This window comes from Perissodus microlepis, chromosome 3 (assembly GCF_051167445.1).
Source record: "Perissodus microlepis isolate ML-2025 ecotype Zambia chromosome 3, ASM5116744v1, whole genome shotgun sequence".
Lineage (NCBI taxonomy): Eukaryota > Metazoa > Chordata > Actinopteri > Cichliformes > Cichlidae > Perissodus > Perissodus microlepis.
In genome coordinates this window covers 33,332,292-33,350,812 of record NC_140463.1, presented here as the reverse complement: position 1 = coordinate 33,350,812, position 18,521 = coordinate 33,332,292, and the positions used below count along the sequence as shown (strand labels likewise).

Here is an 18,521-nt window from a genome sequence, read left to right as displayed (position 1 = left end):
TGCAGTATTGGCAGCTGAGGTAAACAGCAGACTGACAGCCTACACTCACTACAAATGAAGAGCGGTCACGTAGCTCCGATTATGCATTTGAATTAGGAGAGGTAAGAAAACAGAACTCATTTGACTGCAGTCTGCACTCTACTGACATCTAATGGTGACATTTTACTCACTGTACCTTTTAAACAAACTCAGGCATTTTAATATCTAAAAACAATTGCAACACCAATAAACAAGTCCTTGTAAAACATAATAAAAATAGCATAATACACATATCTTTACAAAAACAAATCTCATCTCACAGTATTAGATGTTATCAGCTCAACCATTTCTTCCCTAGGACCAGTTACCAGGCAACCAGTGGATATGTTGTGTCCCAAATAGATCTTACACACTAATTCTAAGGAGGTTTTCAGTATTTAGTGTGGTCACACTGGAAACAAAAGACAAGAAAGTGTACTCCCAACGGCGTGTAATGACTACAACATTGTGTGTGTGTGTCCTTTCGCGCTGTTAAATGGATAGTATTCTTCATTAATGCATTGCACAAGAGAACAGAGGAGCTGCTCTCAGCCAGAAAACAAATCATACTAATTGTTGATGTCGGTGGAAACAGTTCCAGGAAAACCAAAATAAATAAATAAACAAAAAAATAAAATAAAAGCATTTTTGATCAAACATTTTGTTGTCTTTGCTTGCATTAATTGGCGCTTTGCAAAGTTCCAGTATTGCATTATTCATCAGCACAGAGTAATACGAAGATGAGTTTATATTACCGCATGGAATAACTATGAAGTATGGAATTGTGGAATAATAGAAGGAGCTTAATCATTTTTATTCCTTTTAAGCGTGCACGCACAGAGTAGTGTAAGCATATTTCTCCACCTCACTGGGTCTCCGCCACCGCTGTCATCGTTCATGTCTGCTGTGCTCCAAGCTGCTGCTGAGTAGATATGTGTTGGTGACTCATGGATGCTGTCACGCATTGTCCTTTTTGTCCCCTCCTCTCTCCCCCAACATGTCTGGCAGGAATGAGCAGGACTATTCAACTCTCTGTAGATGTCACCAAGCGAATGACACACACACACACACACACACACACGGAAATCCAGCAGGGTGGTAGACTCCTCGGTCCTGATAGTGGCATATATTCATATAAATCACCTATATTTCATTTCATTTTTCTATATACTCAGATTTCAGCTTGTATTTGCTGAGCATAATGGAAAAACGAGAACTGGAATATGGGAAATTGCCAGGGCAATGAATTCCTAATATGAATGATGATTAAAAACGCATTGAGCTCAGTCCAATCACCAGTCTGCTGCTTTCTAATAACATCATATTATAAGACTATCATGAAGTTCTTATCTGCTTTGTTCACAGTTATTATCTCCGTTGAGAGTGCGAGAAGTAGCATCATGTTTGTAGCGGGAATATCCTAATTGTGTTTCAACAAGATTGATTTGATCTGCCCTTTAGTTCGTGACACAACATTTAAATGGAGCATTTAACTTCCCGTCTTCGTGCCCTCTCATTTGAGCACTTCGGCGCGCACACACACACAGAGGTGCACACACGGTTGTGCTCACGTATGCACAAACCAGCCACACCAACCTGAGAGAGAGGCAGCTGGAACTTGTTAATTGCGGGCGCTAAATTCAAACGCTGTCGTTATCTTGGCTGGCAGAGGCATAAATATTAATATATCATAAAGAGCCACAAAAAGCTCGCCCAGCCTCATTTGGATCCATATATATGCAGCTGTTAGTGTCTACTGGCGAGAAAGAGACCGTCGGTTATTGAAGAAAGGGGTGGGGGGAGTTAGAGAAGGCTGTCATAGAAGGAGCCTTGGCAAAGATGGCAGGAAATGACTTGCTCTCGAAACGGAGCCACTGAAGGGAAGCGAGCAGTGAAGGAGGAGGATGCTGGGAAATGGGAGCTAACAGTGTCGTCCAGGGGCTCAAAAAAACTAAATCTAAATCGTGATTCAGACTGAAGTGGAGGCCTGCTGAAAAGAGAACGTGCAAAAATATCTGCTTTGCAAAAGTTTCCACTCGATCGATGTATGTGCACTTCTGCCTTGCTTTACCTCCTCTGTAGAGATTCATATGCCTTCACACATAAGCACACAGACACACACTTGACCCGTCCTTGGCACTCAGCTGTCCCGGGCGCACCAGACGGCAGAAGTGCTGTTGCACTGCACTGCTGTGCTTGCTGTTCCTCTATCTGCCCGGCCTGGCCTGCGACTGCTGAGCAGAGCGGAGATGGCAGGTGTTGAAAGAGTTCCACCTGAAGGCATTTTATCACTCCCGAACGCTGCCGCTCCCCAGCTGCTCGCCGCGCTGCTTAATCAACCCAGACATCACAAAGTTAAGAAAAAGATAGGCGCTTTGAGTAAAAACAATAGCTCTTGTTTGGATGTGTGCAAGAGCAAAAAGGGGAGGAGGGGTGCGAGGGAGTAAGGGGGGGTATTTGATGAAGGACAACACTGGTCCCGTCTCCAAATAAACACAAACATAATTAGCCATCAGCAGGCTCATTAGTCGTACCGGACAATACAAACATGTCGGGAAAACCAGCACAAAACCAGGAGACTGGGGCAAAGCATGAACGGTTAGATTCGCTCCTAGAAAACGCTCAGGTTTTGAAAACACAACTGTAAGGTAACAGTGACTAATTAGCCTAGCTGCAGTCACTTTATGAGCTAATTGGTGGCGGGTGAGTGGGAGGACTGGATTATTTTCGCTGGCATATATCAGAGCGAAGCCCATTTCTTTGACATGTGAATAGGCTGTGGGAAATGGAGACAAATTATTCCAGCATTATTGATTGACTGACCAAATGAGATGGAAAAGCAGACAGAATGAAAAAGTGAGTGGGAGGGAGACAAGAGTTTGTAAAAAATAGGCAAGAGTGGAGGAGGTGGTACAGAGGAACGGGTGGAAGGTCAGAGAGTGTATCTAAAGGGCTATAAAAGTTCAGTTTTTAACTTAAAGTATTTGAACCATAAAGAAAAAGTTGGACTTGGTTTCATAATTCTAAAAACAAAACTGTGATTTGCTTGACTTAAATGAGTAATAAAAACATGAAAACAACAAACTGTGATGACTGACAAGTTAATTTATATGACGTTTGATTAAAAATACTTCATTGGCTTCCATAATTCAGATTAAATCAGAACATCAATAAATATTCATTTGTATCAGGGCAAATTAAGTTTTACAGTCTGCGCAAAAGTCTTCAATAACCCTGCATCTCTTTTTAATATTTTTCCTTAGGATAAAGGGAACCAAGAGCAGCAATTTGTTGAAACGTGCAACCATGCAACAAGGCAAAAGCTCAGTTTGTATAGTTCTAACCAGCTTAAAAGTCAGTATTTGGTATGACCAACTTTATTCTTTTTTTAAAAAGTTTTTTTGTCGCCTGTCCCGTTTGCTTCTTTTGCCATCAGAATAATTGTCTAAAGGCCAACAAAGATGCCCAATGGATTTACTTTACCAAATGGACCATCCTGGCCTTGCCGTATTGGTCCATTTCATTGACCTTTGTTTTTATTGTTTATTTTATTTTATTTTCACTTGCTACACACGGGATAGACATGACTGGGGCAAAGAAAGAGAGGTAGGGAAAGAAAAACAGCGGGGAAGAGGAATAGTGCTAAGGGGCACAAAACAAAACAAAAACAAACAAAACAAACAAACAAAAAAACATATATATATATATATATAGGGGTGCAACGATACTCGTATCGATATTGAACCGTTCGATACAGTGCTTTCGGTCCAGTACGCATATGTATCGAACAATACAAAATTTTTAATTTATTTTATCAACTTTCCTTCTGACGATGCTGTCTGTGTTGAGCGCTCAGTGGATCTGCGCTTGACAGTGCAGTAGTGATGGTAAATTTGATTCTTTTTACTGAATCGAGTGTTAATGAGTCACTCACCAAAGTGAATCGGGTTTTTTGAGTCATTTGATTCACTGAGTCAGTTGACCAGAGAGTGCAAAAATTTTACATTTTCACTCAAACTTAATTTGTTTCCCTTTTCATGTAAATCCCACTGCTAAGATGAATGATTAAAAAAACAACAACAACAACAACAACAACTATTTTATAGAGAAAAAAAAGAGCAAAAACATTTCTAAAATTAAGCAATTTCCTATCAAAATTGCTTAATAAACATTTATTTTGTTTATTTGTATTTTATTAGTATTTTCCTTAAGTGTGTCAAATATATATTTTCTCATCTAAATGTCCACTGCGCTGTGAGCCAGGTGGCGGTAATGCGCCTTAACATTGGTTGCCAACCAAGAAGAAGAAGAAGCTGTGAGTCAGGAGGGAGGGGGTGAGTGAGTGATTCGTTCGCTCGCTCTATGATTCAGCACAGGAGGGAGGGGGTGAGTGAGTGAGTGATTCGTTCGCTCGCGCAATGATTCAGCACAGGAGGGAGGGGGTGAGCGAGTCCTGAGTGATTCGTTCGCTCTTTGATTCAGCACAGGAGGGAGGGGGTTAGTGAGTGAGTGAGTGATTCGTTCGCTCTATGATTCAGCACAGGAGGGAGGGGGTGAGCGAGTCCTGAGTGATTCGCTTATGCTTACGATTCAGCACAGGAAGGGAGGGGGTGAGTAGCTCAGATGTGTTGTTAGCATGTTAGCAGCGCGATGCTACTCTGAACCGAGGAGCTATTTTCTGGATGTGAGCTTCTACTCAGGGTTTTTTCTTCCAGTTCAGGGCAGAAATGCTTTTGTTACGAAACTGGCTGTTGTTTTTTCCCCCCACAATTTTAATTATAAGCTAGATATATTTCTACTAATGGAATTAGTTTGCTAACAGCAACAGGGATGAGTCAGTGAGTCAGTTGGGCTTGTGAATCATGATTCACGAGTCAGTAAAGTGATTCTCGAGTATTGAACGATTCGTTCACGAATCGAACATCACTACAGTGCAGCCTAGGCGGAGTAGTCGAACGCAGATTCACTGAGCGCAGGGCAAGCTAGCGAGACAGAAGTTAAGCTCTCCTTGCAACATGGCAAATTGAACCTCCCCCACCGTCATTCAGATGTGGCCTTTGGAACTATTTTGGTTTTCATGTGACGTATGACCCTGAAGGTAAGCACGTCATGGACAAAAGTAAAACAGTATGTTGGATGTGCCACGCAATGCTCAATTACATGGGTGGGAACTAGTGTGTTAGCGCAGTTAGCTCAGTTAGCCGTCCAGACCCACACACGGGGCTATCCGCGGTAGCTCGTTAACGGAGATTTGCCGTGTTGTGGCGTTAACGTCATTTCAACGAGATTAACGCTGACAGCACTAGTGGGAACACAACGAATATGACTGCACATTTACGCCGACATCATCCTAGTGCAAAGACAAGTGGAAGCAGACAAAAACAACAAGCAGCATGCTACAAACTTTACCCGAGTCATTTAGACAGCCGTTAGCACATGATTCTCCTTATGGGGACTTGATGTGTTTAATATGCTGCTTAGAATATAGCCCAGAAGAAGCGTATAGTATAGCTTTTAGTTTGGAAAGAGCCATTTCTCTGTAATAAACTCTCTTTTCCAAAGATGAGTGATTCCTCAATCAGATACAGGGCTCGCAATATCGCTAGCCCGACGTCCCGGGGCTAGCGATTTTTCCAGTCGGGTTACCAAAATCTATCTCTGCCCTGCCCGTCGGGCTATCGTAGGAAGGAAAAATATATGTCAATGCTTTTACATTCTTTCGGAAATGTAGCTGGGTAATTATGTCATTGGCATCGGTGAGCCACTGTCAATATATGACATATTGAAATCGCGTTTGAATTTGCGCTTGTTTTTTGCTTTCACTTTGCAATCGCGCGAACTGTGTGTAGAGAGCGACAGTACTGATTGGTGAGTGATGATAATTTGCGCACCAATTCCTCTGACATCGTCTTATCAATCGTTAGCTTACTATGCAAACATGACAAGTGAAATCTCCCGCAGCAAGCTTAAACATGTGAGAGGTTGATCGCGCAGAGAATCGCTGAGCTTATGTGAGTCCGTGTGTAAAAGCAGCAGGATATATATTTTAGTTCTGCTGAGCCAAATAAGACAGGTCAGGGTGAAGAAGTGACAGCCAAAGAAAAGCTTACCACAAAACGGAAAAGTTATGACAAATCAGACTATGAGGCAAAAAGAAAGTGCAGCTTTATGGTTTCATTGACAAAATAATTTCTGTGGCTGCGATGTGATGAGCTATATAACCAGGGGTGCACATAAGTGGTCCGCAGGTGCGCATTCGCTGTCAAAATAAAAAACACGCACAAGGGTTAGGGTTAGGGTTAAATTTAAAAACTGTACTTTTGAGTTAAAATATATAATTATAATTTTAATAAATGACAAATTAAAAAGGCATGAACATTTTTTTTTGTATCGAAAAAATATCGAACCGTGACACCAAAGTATCGAACCGAACCGAACCGTGAATTTTGTGTATCGTTGCACCCCTAGTATATGTATATGTGTATATGTATATGTGTATATGTATATGTGTATATGTATATGTATATGTATATGTGTGTGTATATGTGTATATATGTATGTGTATATGTGTATATGTATATATGTATATACGTGTGTATATGTGTATATGTATATACGTGTGTATATGTGTATATGTATATACGTGTGTATATGTGTATATGTATATACGTGTGTATATGTGTATATGTATATACGTGTGTATATATGAGGTGCCGTAAGGGACATTATTACTGAAACGCTCTCACGCACACTACTGAAATTTTAGCTCTCACACACACAACTGAAACGCTCTCACACACACTACTGAAATTTTAGCTCTCACGCACACTACTGAAACGCTCTCACGCACACTACTGAAACGCTCTCACGCACACTACTGAAATTTTAGCTCTCACGCACACTACTGAAACGCTCTCACGCACACTACTGAAACGCTCTCACACACACTACTGAAATTTTAGCTCTCACGCACACTACTGAAACGCTCTCACGCACACTACTGAAACGCTCTCACACACACTACTGAAATTTTAGCTCTCACGCACACTACTGAAACGCTCTCACGCACACTACTGAAATTTTAGCTCTCACACACACAACTGAAACGCTCTCACACACACTACTGAAACGCTCTCACACACACTACTGAAACGCTCTCACACACACTACTGAAACGCTCTCACACACACTACTGAAACGCTCTCACACACACTACTGAAATTTTAGCTCTCACACACACAACTGAAACGCTCTCACACACACTACTGAAACGCTCTCACACACACTACTGAAACGCTCTCACACACACTACTGAAACGCTCTCACACACACTACTGAAATTTTAGCTCTCACGCACACTACTGAAACTTTAGCTCTCACGCACACTACTGAAATTTTAGCTCTCTCACACACTACTGAAACGCTCTCACACACACTACTGAAATTTTAGCTCTCACACACACAACTGAAACGCTCTCACACACTCCACTGAAACCAGAGGCATTTCCGCTGAACAGGAAGTTGTTTCCTGACAAGGAAACTGATGGAAAAAGTGGTATATTTCAAAACACTACAAGGATGTCTACTCAGCAACCTGCTAGTATAGCAGTCCCCAACCTTTTTTGCGCCACGTAAACGATATAAAAATAAAAAAACGATAAATACCATGAAAACCATAAATTTCAAACTCAAGCCTCAACTCTTGCGACCCGGTACCAAACGACTCACAGACCGGTACTGGTCCAGGACCTGGGGGTTGGGGACGGCTGATCCTTGTTTAATAAAATAGTATACAGGATTAGACTTTATTTTGAAATGTGATTTTGCGGTAAATAAAATCCCCATAAAGATATCAAACTTTCCAAAACAGACTTTGCATTTTTGGGAAAATGAGATTTACCCACAACCTCTCCCCATAATTCAACCTTATGGAATAATAGGGTAATAACACTTAATCAAAAATCAATTTTCGAGAGTGACTGGTTTGAACAAAAAGATTATATTCATAACAGATTTGTTGGATGATAATGGTGTCATTCTAAGTTACACAGACTTTTCAGAAAAATATTGTCTAAACTGTTCTCAAAGTGAATATAACAAATTTTTGTGAACTGGTCCCACTGCCTCTGCTTCATTTGATTAAAATTTTTATGATATACAATAATTTCTCATCAGTGCTCCCAAATTTATTGCTAGGGCAATGTCAGCTGTTTGATAAAAATGCAATAAGAAATTTGTTAGTAGTTTCTTCAAAGACAAAATATTTCATAGTTACAACAGAATGGTTACATTGCATGGTTCTAATTTAGTTATTTCATATACACTGGATAAAGCATACTAAAAATTTATGAAATAGCCTATTCTACCTAAAGTTAAAGAAACACACTTTAAACAAAATTAATCCTGTGGCAGAATTTCTAAAAAAACAAGAGATTTGGCTTTGAGGTGGATCAGTGTTCTTTTTGTACTGATGAAAATGAAACCCTAGAACATCTTTTTTTTCCTATGCCCTATCACACAATGTATTTGGTGCAACTTAAAAAATTGGATTTCCCTAAATATTAATGATGTGCCAGTATTTGAATTACATCATAATTTTTTTTATATGGATCATCTAGCATTGGGTGTCCCAGACATTATTAACATCATCATACTTTTGAGTAAATATCATTTCCATTGTGCTAAATGGAGGAACGCTAAGCCTTCTCTCCCTGGTTTTATTGATGATTTTAAGATATTTTTTTCTTTGCTAAAAAAGACAAAAAGCACATATGCCAAAAAAATAACCAGGATAATGCCCGTCTCCTGCTATTCTAAATTTTGACTTATGCTGAGGCTAATATATTGTTAAGTAATGCAGCTGTCTCACTAAGGTCCAGAATCGATTTGTTCCACGATTCGATTGAATTCGATTTGATTCAATTCAATTCGATTTGATTCTGGGAAATTTTGACAGTCAGAAATATTATAATTCAGATCAGTACATTTACATATTTTTGTATCTAAAAAAAGGAAGCTGACACACGCAAGACTTTATCAAAGGTATAAGCGTCACAGCAGATGCCTTTGTGTAAAAGTAGCTGAAGATAAAACACAGAAAAACATGAAGGTGATTTTTCCTGGCCTGGGATTTTATAAAAAATATTCTGCAGTACATCAAAAACGAAACAAAACCATTAATCAACATATGAACGTTACCTCTGACGTTCCAGCGGTTTTATTAGAGACACGGCTAAGCGTTTTGCATTTTGCATAATTTTAAAAAGTTTAAATTTGTTCAGTATTGAACGGCAGAAATTAGGTTTTCTTTTCGGAAGTATGTAAAATGAAAAAAAAAAAAAACATCGGCCGACAGCGCTGTAAACAACGGTAGACTTGTGCGTAACAAGCAAGCGAATAATGCAGAAAACAGATTTTTAGACGGGAAACTGTTCTTGAAGTACGGAGAAAGAGAGAGAGAGAGCTGTACATGAAGTGTGATTTTATTGTGGTGGAAGCAAAACAGTAAACGTCAGAGGGAATTCATGACGATGTTTATGTGAAGCTCAGTTTGGATCTTCTTTTGCTGCTGGTTCGGTCAATATTGTTTGGAGAGAGATAAAACTAACAGCTTCAGAATCGGCGCAAAAACGGCGTGAAAACAAAGCCGGACCCTCGACAGATCAGAATCAGCTAGCTGTCGGCTTTCAGCCCCGACCGTTTTCGTGCCGTCGGGGGAGAAAGGCGACATCTCACTGATTCTGATCCGCGGGTCCGCGCTGTGTGTTTACGTCTTTGTGCAGAATCCGTGTACCTGCTCTCATTTACTGTCTTAGCTGTTTGGTGGTTGTTGAAATTTTGTGAGGTTTCACCTGAGATTCTGGCATTTCAGGCAAAATAAATTTATATTAAAAAAATCGATTCAGGATTTTAATGAATCGATTTCACGTTATCCAAGCCAGAATCGATTTTAATCGATTATAAAAACCCACCCCTAACTAGCAGGTTGCTGAGTAGACATCTGTGTAGTGGTTTGTTTGAAATCTACCACTTTTTCCTTCAGTTTCCTTGTCAAGAATTAACTTCCTGTTCAACTGAAACGCCTTCCTGTTCAACTGAAACGCCTTCCTGTTCAACTGAAATGCCTTCCTGTTCAACTGAAACGCCTTCCTGTTTAACTGAAATGCCTTGGTTTTTCAGTAGTGTGTGTGAGAGCATTTCAGTAGTGTGCGTGAGAGCGTTTCAGTTGTGTGCGTGAGAGCGTTTCAGTAGTGTGCGTGAGAGCGTTTCAGTAGTGTGCGTGAGAGCGTTTCAGTTGTGTGCGTGAGAGCGTTTCAGTTGTGTGCGTGAGAGCGTTTCAGTAGTGTGCGTGAGAGCGTTTCAGTTGTGTGCGTGAGAGCGTTTCAGTAGTGTGCGTGAGAGCTAAAGTTTCAGTAGTGTGCGTGAGAGCTAAAGTTTCAGTAGTGTGCGTGAGAGCGTTTCAGTTGTGTGCGTGAGAGCTAAAATTTCAGTAGTGTGTGTGTGAGAGCGTTTCAGTTGTGTGCGTGAGAGCGTTTCAGTAGTGTGCGTGAGAGCTAAAGTTTCAGTAGTGTGCGTGAGAGCGTTTCAGTTGTGTGCGTGAGAGCTAAAATTTCAGTAGTGTGTGTGTGAGAGCGTTTCAGTAGTGTGTGTGAGAGCGTTTCAGTTGTGTGTGTGAGAGCTAAAATTTCAGTAGTGTGTGTGAGAGCATTTCAGTAGTGTGCGTGAGAGCGTTTCAGTAATAATGTCCCTTACGGCACCTCATATGTATATGTGTATATGTATATACGTGTGTATATATATGTATATATATCAAATACCTGGATCACCTGGTGAGAAAGAAAAAATAGAAAACAAGCAAAAAAAGAGAGCAATATAATAAACAACATCATCGCGATAATCTGTGTGTATATAAACAGTAAATACTAAATATTGGATATTATTGTGCAGCATGTAGGATCGACAGCGCACAGTGTGTTTTGAGGTAGGAGCCAAAAAAGGTGTAGTTTGTGTCTGTGAGCACCCGTGTGTACACCTGTGAGCGTGAGCATGCTTGTGTTTAAAAGGTTCCTTCATGTAACGATCTGAGGGTGTGGGGAGCCACAGCCCCGTCCTCCAGGGCATGAAGCAGGTATGCAGAAGATCCAGGCTCCAGACATCCAGAGGCCCCCAGAGCACAAGAGACCAAGGAAGACCAACAGAGGGGCAACCCGGAAAGAGCTGAGGAGAGCCCCAGATGAGGGGTCACCCAGCAGCCGCGGACCAGTAGCCAGAGGGGGTTGCAGTGACGTGTTCGTGAGCTCCGCCGGCAGCCAGCTGTGCCAGAGTGGACCGAGCCCCAGGCCCAGAGGCTGAGGGCACCCCACCCCCCGAAGGGGCCCGAGCGAGCCCCAGGCGCCAGGCCCTGACAAGCAGCCACCGGGAGTGAGCCGGTGCGTACCTGAGCGCCCAGACAGACATAAGTAGACACTTTACACACAATCACACTCCCCAAATGTACTCTAAGCCCCAGGTCTAGGTACCTTTGCCCCTGGAGGGGGAAACTGCACCCAGACCCAGGTAGTGTTACCCTTTTCCCTGGGGTGGAGGCAAGCAGACCGCCCCGAGCAGGGAGGCCCCACATTCCAGACCCCAATCGGACGGCCAACTCCTCCTCCCAGCCCCCTCGCCTAATGGGCAACAGAGAACAGGGGTGTGTGAAGACTCCAAACCTCCCTCCGCCCGCTCATATGTAGTGTTGATGCATGTGTGTTCTAAGGTGCATTTAAAACCCAGGTAATGCTGCTAGCCAGAATTATCATCCAATTCTAGCTAGCATCATTTCTTAAATATGGTGCTAATTCTGGCTAGCTAAAAACAATGTTTAAAAGGAAATGAGCCATCTCGTGATGGCTTTGACTACAACTCTGAACAGAATGGAACCCATCAGATAGACAAAGCTGAAAAATGAAGCCATCTCAGAAATGCTTTACATTTATTCACTTTAATGATGAGCTAGGAGCAAAAAGACTTTTTTGAGGTCACAGAGAAAGATTTCCCCACATATGTCTTTATAGCAAAACACTTTCAAAATGAGTTTATGAGCTCAATTGCTAATTTCAAGTCATGCTAAAGACAACAAGAAGCTAATATCTGTTAGTTTTGTTCCTACAAGCCAGTCTTTAAGCTCCTTGATTCTGTTGGGTGATGCCAAACTTTCATGTTTCACACCACCATCCCAGAAACAAACGTAACAAGCATCTAGGTGATGATGAAGGTAGACCATGTAACTGCTTTTACGTAGATATTCCCTGCTCGATCCAAAGACAACACTGAGACAAGGTAGAGGTGGATGAGTGGGCCAACAAACCTTCTCGCTTCAACTTCTGCAACAGTCTCTATTCTGGTGTTACTTCGTCATCTATTGGCCGACTACATCTGGTTCAAAATGCTGCGGCAAGGCTTCTGACTGGCAAGCGGGAGCGAGAGCACATATATCCCCTATACTTGCCTCGCTACACTGGCTGCCAGTAAGTTTTCGAATTTTAAGGTCTTGACGCTTGTCTTGACGCTTGTTTTTAAAACACTGCGTGGACTAGCTCCTATATATCTTTCTGATCTTTTAAATTGGTATACTCTGGCGAGATCTTTGAGGTCTGCAGACCAAATGCTTCTAGTTGTCCCTAGGTCTAGATTAAAACACAGAGGAGATCGGGCTTTTGCTGCGACTGCTCCGAAACTGTGCAATAAACTGCCTTTACATATCAGGACCTCTCCAACACTGGATACTTTTAAAACTCGTTTAAAGACCCATTTTTACTCTTTGGCTTTTAATTCTCTATGAGTCTGTCATTATTTTATTCTTATTATTTTCTTATCTTTTATTTTACTTTCCTTTTAAATAATATCTGATTATTTTATTGTACAGTACTTTGGTCAACAGTTGTTGTTTTTAAAAGTGCTATATAAATAAAATTGATTGATTGATTGATTTCCTCTAACCGTGACTGTGTGTTACAGCCATGAAATAATCGAAACCACATCCGTGAGCTGATTTTCTGTCTTAACGTGTACAAACGTATACGTGTTGTAGCATAGGTGTACTGTATTATGCACTCTGTATTTGAATTTTCATTGTGCGCATCAGCATTTCTGATCAGGATCACACAAGATAATGCAGACTTTTCTTCATCCCTCATCCTTCTGATCTGCATGTGTAGGTACAGTAAATGCAGCATGTACTGACATATGAATTAAAGAACCCTGTTACTGCATGCAGAGTTGTTGTTTTTTTACTTTGAGGAACCTTTTAATGTGTTTTGCGCATTACTCTAATTGATTTCTTTGGCACACGGAGCCGTCTTGCTCTTCACAGCAAGACTTCTTTATCTTATTCCCCTGCTTCTCTTTTCTCTTCACCGTGGTGATTTATTTGTCCCTGGGTTAGAGGCGTCACTGCCTTCAGAGTCGTATACACTCACAATCAGTCACAGTGAGGTCTAAGGCTCCCAGCTGTCTGCTGGGCTTTCTCTTAAGAAAGACCTTGTGAGGTTGTGCGACTGTATGTGTATATGTGTAAACAACAGAAGCAGATAGTTTGAATATAAGATACAGAAAATGCGCGTGAACATTAACGCACACACGCTGGAGCCTCAGTGCGACTTGTTTTATTACTGAAGCTGTTTTTCTCTCCTTCCCTGTGCGGGCAGCTTGTTAAGACTAATGCGTTTATTGCATCGCTTCGCTGCCAGGGTACCTACATCACACAATCCAAATGCATGCTGGGACACGGACCCAAGTTGCATGCGTGACAGCTAATTCCAAATGCTGGCACAACACGCATAAATACTCACACGATGCTTTCACATTTAACATTTTAAAAAAATATATTTTTTGTAAAGCGTCCACATGGCACTTGTCTGTTAATTAGGTTTCTGTGTGTGTGTGTGTGCGTGCATGTGTGTGTGTTTTAACCCATTTCCCCAGCCAGCAACTCAAAAGGAATGAGCAATGAAAGAGGTGGCGAGGGATTCTCTAACTGACAGGCTGTCTAATTCACTCTGTCTTCATGTATAAGCACACCGCCGTCATCAGCGACGCACGCAGTGAATATGCAAAAACTAATTGCTCTAGACAGAATAGCGCTGGAATTCTGCTATAATAGCTTTAGAAAGCCTAATGAGTGTGGCCCTGTCATTGCTGGGCTCCTCTTTCTTTGTTCCCCTTTTCTTATTCTCAGAGTAGCATTCAGGGAAAATGACACACACACACACAGACGCACACATACACACAAATCCGTGCGCGTAGATAAATGGGATCCAATAATCTAGGTGCCGCCGAAGCACAGGGTCCATTCTGTTGGGAGGTGTTTTGAAGCGCAAGAGACAGAGAAAATAGAGCTAATTTAAATTGCCAGTTGTGATTGGGTGCTATTGTGTGGGCTAGGTTGGCTAATGGGTGGCAGTGAAAAGGAAAGGCAGGAGGAAGGAAAAGAGTACGGGAGCAAAGCGAAGAGGGGGGGGGAAAAAGCCTTGATGTGCAGAGCTTATTAGGGCAGTGCTGCTGAATTGGACTTGATCACTGGGGATTCTTTGGCAAATCCAATACATTAGAAGACGCCGGTGCTGAAATACTGCAATTGTGTTTTTTGCCCACAAATACACACTCATACATTTTAAATCACAGAGGATCTTCTCATGAGGATATTCTGTGCATACAGTTCTCTTACACATTAAACAGATATAATCGCTTCATGTTTGCTCAGTCAGAAGATTGCACGGCTTTCCCCTGAACTTATCACGTGTGCGGTACTAAGAGGAAATGCTGTCGAGGGATCCAACTGGGCTCTAAATTAGTCCTGCAGAGCTCCATTCTCCAGCTCAGCTTGCTGAACAGAGACAGTGTATATGTACAACTTTCATATGTCACACCAGCTGTCATCACATTAAATTGTCTTTCCTCTTTCTGGTTTGTTCTGGGACAACCTCTATTTTTCAGACCTTGCTTGAATTAACAGTAATGTTTTATGATGTGCTGTTAAAAAGAAACCTTTTACTATTAATTTTCAGTCCAGTTCTCATAGCTTTTTTTTTTTTTGAGGATTTTTTTTTTTATAAACCACCTAACACTGATCTATGAATCATACAGGCATAAAAAAGCTATACTTAAGGGACAACAACAGGGTTAGCTTAGCAAAGAAGCAATTTGACAAAGAACGTTATTAGCAGTCTGATGCAAAACCATATTATTCGCTCCCATCTATTTAATTGTATCTACAAAATATACCAATGATAACACAGTTTGACAGGCAGGAACCATTCATCACCCCATGATGAATGGTTTGGGGATACATTTCAGCCAGTGGTATATGTGAAAATGTCATCAGTTTTTCCAAGTCATAAACACAATTATTCCAACTATCATATTTAAGATAATGAGCTGATTTTAGTCCTAAAGGGTAGGAAAATAGTGACATTTTTAAAGGTTGAAAAAACACCTTTAACAAAAATACCAACTGTCAAAGCTGCTGTCATCTCTGAGTTTTCCTTTGGTACCAATCTGATCCACTGTTCACTAGTGCTGTGGGACACTGCAAGTTTTTATTAGCAATCTGATAACAACTAAGTACAGGGACAGTATTGCTGATACCAATACCGATTCTGTTATTTTCCAATGATTAATGCAGCTTACTTTCCACGATAATAATTTAACACAACAAAGCAGACTTTTCAGCTTTTTATGGGTTTTGAAACTCTTTTTTTAAAAGATTTAACACAATTTAGTGGGCTACATACCAAATTTTGAGGTTAGAAACAAAGTATTGAGCCTATCACGGTAGTATCGACTCAATACCGATACCAGCATTGGTATCGGTACTATCAATATTTGGATCAATCTACCCAGCTCTGCTGTTCACTGCAAAGCTAAATGGCAGAAAGTTCTTGTTTGGACAAAGTGACAAAGCACAGAAAACCAAGGGGAGAAGGCTTTTAATGGCATACATCAAAAGGCTTCAAACCAAAAGGCTGTAATCAGTGCTTTAAGTGGGCCGGTACGCGCCGGTACTCAGTACCGCCACTTCTAAATATAGCTCTTGAGAGTACCGCCACCTCTCCATGCGCCCAGAACGTGCTTTTAGCGTACCGGTACTCTCATTTGCACATCTGTTATAATCGTTTGGCTGCGCTGCCGCTTTTCAGAGCGCCCTTCACAAGCACGCTTCCTAATTCGTCCCACCGAGAGCAGAGACTACATTACCCATACACCAATGTGTTTTACAAGTGAAAAGCGCATGCGTCGCTTTTGCCGCTGTCACGTCAACAACTCAACGTGGTCCGGAGAGGGTGTGTAAAACGCGCAAACAGCTGCTCGGTTAAAATACAAAAACAATGAACACTTAATATGCTCTCCTGGCTTCAGACTCTGAGTAGTAAAAGAACAAGGTCAGAATCAGAGGACTCGCTGGCTGACACCCCACCAAGCCAGAATGATATCGCTGCAGGTCAGACGCAAGCTAATGAAAGCTGCACTAGTGCCGCAGCCGCGGACGACGGCACTTTTTGCGACGACGAGGACGAGAATGACACCATTTCTACCGATGACAACAGCCGCGTTAGCGAGCATGAGTGGCCAGAATGTTGGTCCCAAGCACAAGTCCGGTATTTCTCCACAAATTACAAGTGGCTGATCAGCAGAAATCAAAAGTTGGGTTGTAGTGTGTGTAGTCAAGTTTGTGCTCGCGTGGACATGCAGCAAGGGCAGAGAGTGTCGCAGGAGTGGAGTGGGTGCTTAATCTCGTCTTTTGGAAGGGACAAGGCTGCACAACAAAACTCACTACGAAAGAAAATAAAAGAGCAGAGACTCAATTTATCACAAGAAAGCAGTTGAAATAAAAGAGAAGGCAACACAAAATACAATGCAAAAACACATTGAAGATATGAGAAAGGCTGACTACGCTTCAACTTGCAATGTGTTTAGAACAGCTTATAAGATTGGCAAGCATGGGCGTCCCTTTACAGACATGCCAATAGATGTCCAGTTGCAAGTCTTAAATGGTGTCAAGATGGGCAGAGTTTTGCACTCTAATAACTCGTGCAAATATACTGGATCACATTGCAGCTGAAATGAAAAAGAAGGTAGTCAATGACATAGTGATGAATGAAAGAAAATTGTGTGTGCTCATTGATGAATCCACTACAATAAGTGGAAAGTCTGTGCTTGTCGTGTGCCTGCGGTCAGCTATTTCCAGTGAAAATCCAGACACAATATTTTTTGAACTGATTGAGCTGCAGGGGACCACAGCAAAGGACATCACTGAAGCACTGTTAGGATGTCTTCATAATAATGGCTTTGACCCTCACTACCTACAGGAATATTTGTTGGCATTTGCTTGTGATGGAGCCTCAGTGATGCTTGGGAGGAAAGCAGGAGTTGCTGCGCAGCTTTGTTCCAAATTCCCTTACCTGTTTGTCTGGCATTGTTCCAATCACAGACTGGAACTGGCAGTTTGTGATGTTTTGAAGGAGGTAGGAGGAATCAACCACTTTAAAATATTCTTAGATCAGCTTTACTCCCTCTACCATGCATCACCAAAAAACCAAAGGGAGTTAACCGAGAGTGCTCACAATGTTGGACAACGTCTCCTTGTGATAGGCCGTGTTTTATCAGTGCGTTGGGTTGCTTCAAGTGAGAGAACAGTGAAAGCAGTATGGGAGAACTACCAAGCTCTGCAGGTACACTTTACAAGTGCTGCTGCTGATACCAGCAGGGACTCAAGAGAGAGAGCAAAATACAAATTATTTTATAATTTATTTTATATACATTTTGTGTAAAAAAAAAAACTTTACAAGTGCTGCTGCTGATAGCAGCAGTGACTCAAGAGAGAGCAAAATACAAATTAGTTTATAATTTATTTTATGTACATTTTGTTAAAAAAAAATTTCAATACCTTTTTGCACATTTTATTTATGTTCAGTAGCTCTTTCTAGCTCAAGCAAATCCACAAACTAATAAAATGATTTATTATTTTGTATAAGGTTGTCTGTTGACTGTTGTATATAAAACCCATTCAATATAGTTGTTGTTACCTCAGGGGAGGCGGAAAAAAAATAGAGTACCGGCACCTCTTTTGGGCCACTTAAAGCACTGGCTGTAATTTGTGTACCATGTGGACCATTAGGTTTAAGAGAAGAACATCTTGAGACAAAGCGCACCAGCTCACCAAATTAATCTGATAAGATACCCTGTATAACAGAAGTACCGGGCCACCTACAAATGATATTGACAAGAGCTTCTTGGACAGGGAAACCCATGAGATGAAGAGCCACCTCAACAGGACAGGACTCTGCAGTCCATCTGCATCTAAAGGACAAAGGTCACTCTTTGGAGGATGCCAATGTTCACATTTTGGACAGAGAGGACAGATGGTTTGAAAGAGGCCATCTATCTCCACTGTGAACACCCATCTTTGAACAGAGGCGGTGGTTTACGACACCAACTGTCTGCCATCTGTAATCCAGTTTTGAGAT

General features: G+C 41.5%; 1 pseudogene; it reads left to right on the top strand.

Moving 5' to 3' along the window:
• Positions 1–18,250, top strand: part of LOC146391243 (E3 SUMO-protein ligase KIAA1586-like) — a 30,561-nt pseudogene extending 12,311 nt beyond the window's left edge.
• Positions 18,251–18,521: the final 271 nt, after the last annotated feature.